A 6,181-nucleotide genomic window follows, 5' to 3' on the forward strand; every position below is an offset into this window, starting at 1 on the left:
GGGGTATGGGAAACCATACTTTAGGTCCATGTTAGGGGTAAATCCTAAGCTAGGTCCTTGAACTTTCAAGAAATCTGAGAACTAGACAAACATTTTCAATTCTCACAAATTGGTCTCCAAAATTTGCCTTAATTAATTCAAATTCAAAATTGGTGTGTTACAAGTTCGATGATTAAAAATATACTTTTCGAGGATTAAAACACTCTATTGAACTATTAGAAAGTGTTTAAATTTATTAAATGTTTGATGAAATGTGTATGCGTTATTTGAAGTTTAAGAATGTGAAGTTGGAAAAACCAAAACAAGCGAGAAAGCTAGGACTTTAAATAAGATGAGTCGAGTTCGAGTATTTTTGAGTTCGACTTGACTCAAAAAACTCTAAAATGGAGGTCGGCTCGGCTTGAAAGCTCGTTAGTTTAAAATTTTTAAGTTCGACTCGAACTTGAAACCATGAATTAAAGCTCATAAAAGCTCAAAATGGAAAAAAAATCTTAAACTTAACTAGATTGAAGCTCAAACTCGAAGATGACCGTTAAATACATGAAAACCTTATACTGTATTTTTTTTAAAAAAAAAACCAACACATAAATGTTAATATTATTAATAATTTTGTAACATCCTCAATACCGGGTTAGTGATCAAATTGTAAAGTTTCAGAATTTGGTGACTAGAGTAGAACCATGGATTAGTTCAATGATTTATTTGGAAATAAATCATAAAAGTTGTTAGTAATTATAAGATGAATTGAAGGGCAAAAGGGTCATTTGACAAGGAAGATTTTTATTTTCCTTATAAGATAAGGAAATCACGTGGGAAGAGAGAAAAGGTTCTAGAGTTCTCTTCTCTTCTTCCTTCTTCATACGTGAAGGCTTGACTCAAAGGTGAGTTTCTTTGTTTTGTTGATTAATTATTGATTTTAAGGTTGAGTTATGATCATTAGATGATAATTAAGCTTAAGGAAAGCTTAAGTTGTTCTAAAACAACAAGATGAAAGATATATAAGAGATTAAAGAAAATGAGTTTTTAGATGAATTTCTGGAAAAGAGTTAATAAGTGAAATTTGAGAAGGAATTTGACTTGTCATCACTAAGAATAAGAGATATATGAAGTTAGAAATGATTAATAACAAAGTTGAAAGTTTAGGAAGATTCTTAGATTTTAAGAATCATGATGAGATATGGAAGATAAAGATGGTTTACATGGATATAAGTTGGTTTAAGTAATGGTAGTTGAATTTAATGACATAATAGAGGCTTAAAATAGAATAATTGAATGAAGAATTGATGATTTTTGGGCTTAAAATGCAAATTCTGGGAAAGGTGTATCGATGCACATTCAATGTGCATCGATGCACTCTTTAAAGAAGAAACATCGAATGCAATTGGTGCATCGATGCATAAGGAGTGCATTGATGCATCCCCTTAAAATGAAAACATCGAAGGTGATTTGTGTATCGATGCATGGGTAGTGCATCGATGCACATGTTAAAGAATACATTGATGCACTGTAGAATGCATCGATGCACTTCAAGGGGAAATTGAAATAGACATTTCTTTTGGTCTAAGAAATGATAGATTAGAATATATCAATTGGATACTGATATGTATCAATGTACGATTATATAGATATCGAGCACGAACAAGTTCCGGAACGATTATCAAGTTAAGATTCGATCGAAGGCAAAGTTCGGATAGGTCGTCAGAGTAAGATGCGCAAGAAAGAGAAAGAGCTTGGTAGTGTTATTTGTGATCAGGTGAGTACATGATAGTAAGTATATGTTATGTTAGGGAATTTAGACTTGCGATGAGTCTAATTCCGATATTAGATTACATGAGTACAAAGATACAAGCATGTTGCATAAGATGTTTATGAGTAGATGGATATACATATATGCATTTAGAAGTTAACTGCATCTGTATATATGATTTATATGAATGTATATTGTGTGATAAATTTGATAGCCATGATTTATGTGATAATAAGATGTAGGATTATGTGATGATAATAGATATGAATATAAGTTTATATGAAATAAGATCATGTGATATAAAGGTGGTATATTAATATAAATGATTAATTAACATGAGATAAATGACCATGTGAAAGCAAGAATATGTATATGTGAACATGTGTTATGAGATAAGAATCATAACTATGAGCCATGTGAAAAAGAATACAAGTAAAAGTGAAAAGTTATGTGATAAGTGAATGTGAATTACATGGAAATATGTTATGTGAAAGTGAACTATGTGCCTACGTGAATATATAAAAAGATGAATAATAATGCCTATGTTATATAATAAGAGAGCTATAGGTATAGTTGGCATGCCAAGAGTCGAGGGTCTACGTGGTCCTTCGGGACATAATGGTCCTTCGGAACACAGTGGTCCTTCGGGACACAATGGTTCTTCGGGACACAGTGGTCCTTCGGGACACAGTGGTCCTTCGGGACATAGTGGTCCTACAGGACAAATTCTACGCGCCCCTAGTGGGATTTATATGAGCTGTGGTGACAACATTGTGCACAACCTCTATGTACTCACATACCTTAAGTTCTCAGTAGTATGCATGGGCTAACAAAAAAGGATAAAAATAAAATGTGAGTTGTAATGAGAAATGTGTTACATGTTTTATATGAGGATATATGTGAATGTGTGTATGTATTACAAGAAAGAATGTGTGTTATGGGTTATGGCATTTGTTATATGATGTACATGAATATATGTTAATATATATATATGAATGAATATCAATGACTCATATGATGATGTAAGAAGATGTTATAAGATATAAAATATGAAAATAAGAGATCATATGAATAAGAGATAGAAAGGATAATCATATAAGAGTATGAGGAAATATAAATGATGACATGCATGTGTGTATATAATTGTTACATGAAAAAGTATGTATACAAGTATGACGTTGTATTACATTATATGTACATGCATTTGATAATTTACATATGGATTTATATGTCTCACTAAGTCTATGACTTAGCGTGTGAGTGTTTCACACGTAGGTTCAGGAAAGCAGGAAGAGAAGCTAAGAGTAGCAAGGCAGGTTAGTTTCTCCTTACTGAAGGTCAGATCATAACATAAATGAATAACATGTATTTTGTTATATAGAATCTAGTTGGCATGTAGTTAAAAGATTTGTATTAGATACGCTCTGATTAGTTTTGTAAAACCATATGTTTGTATCATAGAAAGTAAATGGTTTTATTAGAAATATCAAACTGAATCTTGGGTATTTTGTAAAAGTAAATGTTTTGAGAAGTCAATGTGACACTTCAGACTCGTATCCGGGTCGGGTACGGGTTGGGGGTGTTATAAATTTATTTTTAAAAAAATAAAATCTTAATATATTTATATTTACGAGTTGCTCGCGAGCTTTTCGAGTCGAGTATCAAGTAGCTTGTTTTGGCTCGTTAAGGACTCGAGTCGAGTTTATTCAAGTCGAGTATTTATCGAACTTTGACCGAGTCGATCTCGAGTAACTCACGATCTGTCACGTTTCATTTACATCCCTAGAGAAAGCGAAGATTATCAAGCAATTCACTGATCCAAAGTAAAGTTTAAGTTCATATTAAGTGAGTGTAGTTGATATTATGTTTGATTTTGCATTTATATTTGTTGTGGTATATGATTAAAATGCTTAAATCTCATTATTGACTTTAAATTGAGTAAATGGTTGTCTTGCGTCTTGAAGAGGTATCACTATGTATGTTTCGATATGAAAATTTGATATTTGGATATGTCTCAGCATGTTACTATCTATGATTGATATGAAAAATATGATATCTTTGTGAAATTAATCTAACTCACATGTTTGATACATGAAGTTGAGTTAAAATGCTTGTTCCATATTGATAATAATACGTGGATAATCCAATTACGTAAATGATGAAATTTTGATGCTTTGATAATGATATGAATTGATCCCTTTGTTATTAGATTAATTTCAGGTATAAATTAAAACGAATGTTTAGATTTAGTACAAACTTTTAATAAAAGAAAAATATATCCTCCCGATATTAAAGTTTCATCCTGATTAATTTGGGTTAATCCGTGTCGTATGCATAATTTTAACGGGTAAATCTCCCAGTATAAATCTTTTACATACACAAAAATTCAAACACAAAATTTTATATAAACATATCAAATTATTTTTTTACTTAAATCAGCTCCTGTATTTTACTAAACTACTTATTATTATTATTTGGTTGTCGTGATAAGCACTTTTTGATGTGAAATGTGATGGTGGAAGTGGACTCACCATATTCAAAGCATTTAAGTCAATAGTAGTTTACTCGATTAACTACCCATGATAAACGTTGATTATTGTTACCCATACGTACTAACTATTCTTTAATAATAGTATCTCTAAAAAATTAATCTAGTTAAATTTATATATTTCAAATTTTTATTAATTTATTATTTTAACTAAAATTCACCATTGAATTGTATTATTCTTTTTAGATCATTACGATGCTATCACGTGGTATTTTCATAAAAATTAAAATTTTAGAATTTTTAATATTTTTAAAATATTCATTTAATAATCTATAAACCCATGTGTTAAAACTGTAGTGTATCACGTGACCATAATATCTTAGAAAATTATTAAGATTTAAGGCTTAAAATTATTCAAATGACTTAAAAGTTTAATTGAATACCAAAATTTCATTTTGAAATATTAGATGACATTATAACGACACAATACAGTATATCAATTAATCCAAATAAATCTAAATTCAATCACTAATGTTGGTCAAGTAAATAGAATGATAAAATTTCAAGATACAGAATTTAATTTAATGTACAAATCATCCGATTAACAGATCACTACTTTATTTTTTCAAATGTTAAGTACTTCTTGCACTCTTATTATTTGTTAATACTTTTAATATAATTTTAGAATATTTATAAATATATTTCTTAAATTTCTTTATATTTTAAATATTATTAGAATAATAATGATTATTAGTACCCGTTTAGTTCCGATAGGATTTTTAAGAAATGAAGGAATCGTGCATGTACTTCGGTTTCAGGAAATGGGCCTTTGACACATTCAGAAGAAATGGTGCACCGGCCCAAAAAAGACGGGCAAAATTAAAAGAAGGATTGCACCAGCCGGGAATCGAACCCGGGACTGTACCGTGGCAGGGTACTATTCTACCACTAGACCACTGGTGCTTCTTTATAAAGGTTAATAATTTTATGTTTTAATTTCTTTGGTGCAAGAAACTTATATCATGCGATGTCGGGACAAGCTATGTGCTAACAAAATCATATGTTTCCATTTGAATATTGTAACATCCCAAAGCTTGCAAATTGCTTGAGCATGTTCTAAATCAGCATTGTTTCCCACTTCCCATAAGATAAATGGAAGACTAAATGGAACACACCACTCGTTTCTCTAATGACAAACATAATTCATCGATGTTATCGTCCTTCTCGGATGACATCCGACTTACTCACTGACATGGAAGAAGAAATGTTCCTCTGAATGTCATTGAATGTAGGATGATTTCCTCTGCTGCTTAAGCTCTCCCACATTGTTGTTGCAGTTCTCATTCTCTGTTTAGATTCAACTCCGAGCCTTCTCCTTCCGATTCGGCACCTTCATCCCTTGCCTCTAACAGCTTCATACTTGCCTCATTGTTGGCCTAACATGAGCTTCCGGATGAGCAGACAACAATCCCAGTTGCAGTAAATCTCTACTTCATCGTTATTGTGACAGCTTTTTCCTTTTAACCGATCATCGAGAGCCGAAACCAGTTCTTGTCTCTCCATTAACCTCCATGTCCAGTCAATTAAACCCGGCTTCCCTTCTTCAATTGGTCGTCATCCGCATACTATCTCGAGAATCAACACCCCGAAACAGAACACGTCTGTTTTGAGTGGAGGCACGTCAAGTTTTAATCAATTCCGGGCCATGTATCCTATGGTGCCAACCACTCGTGTAGTGCTAGCTGATTTGTCGTGGTGATGAGTACGTGCTAATCCGAAATCGCCTAATATGGCGTTCATATCCTTGTCAAGTAAGACATGCTTGCCTTGATGTCCCTATGCAAGACCTTAGCTTCCCAACCCTCATGTAAATACCAGATAGCAGAAGCTACATCTTTCAAGACTTTAACCCTCTCATCTCAACTCAACATTAAGTCCTCATCGCA

General features: G+C 32.1%; 1 non-coding gene across 1 annotated transcript; it reads right to left on the minus strand.

The window, feature by feature from the left end:
• Positions 1-5,127: 5,127 nt before the first annotated feature.
• Positions 5,128-5,198, minus strand: TRNAG-GCC. Its single transcript has one exon. It is a non-coding gene; the product is annotated as a tRNA-Gly (tRNA).
• Positions 5,199-6,181: the final 983 nt, after the last annotated feature.

The sequence above is a fragment of the Hibiscus syriacus genome, unplaced genomic scaffold (assembly GCF_006381635.1).
Source record: "Hibiscus syriacus cultivar Baekdansim isolate YM2019G1 unplaced genomic scaffold, ASM638163v2 tig00110483_pilon, whole genome shotgun sequence".
NCBI classification, from domain to species: domain Eukaryota; kingdom Viridiplantae; phylum Streptophyta; class Magnoliopsida; order Malvales; family Malvaceae; genus Hibiscus; species Hibiscus syriacus.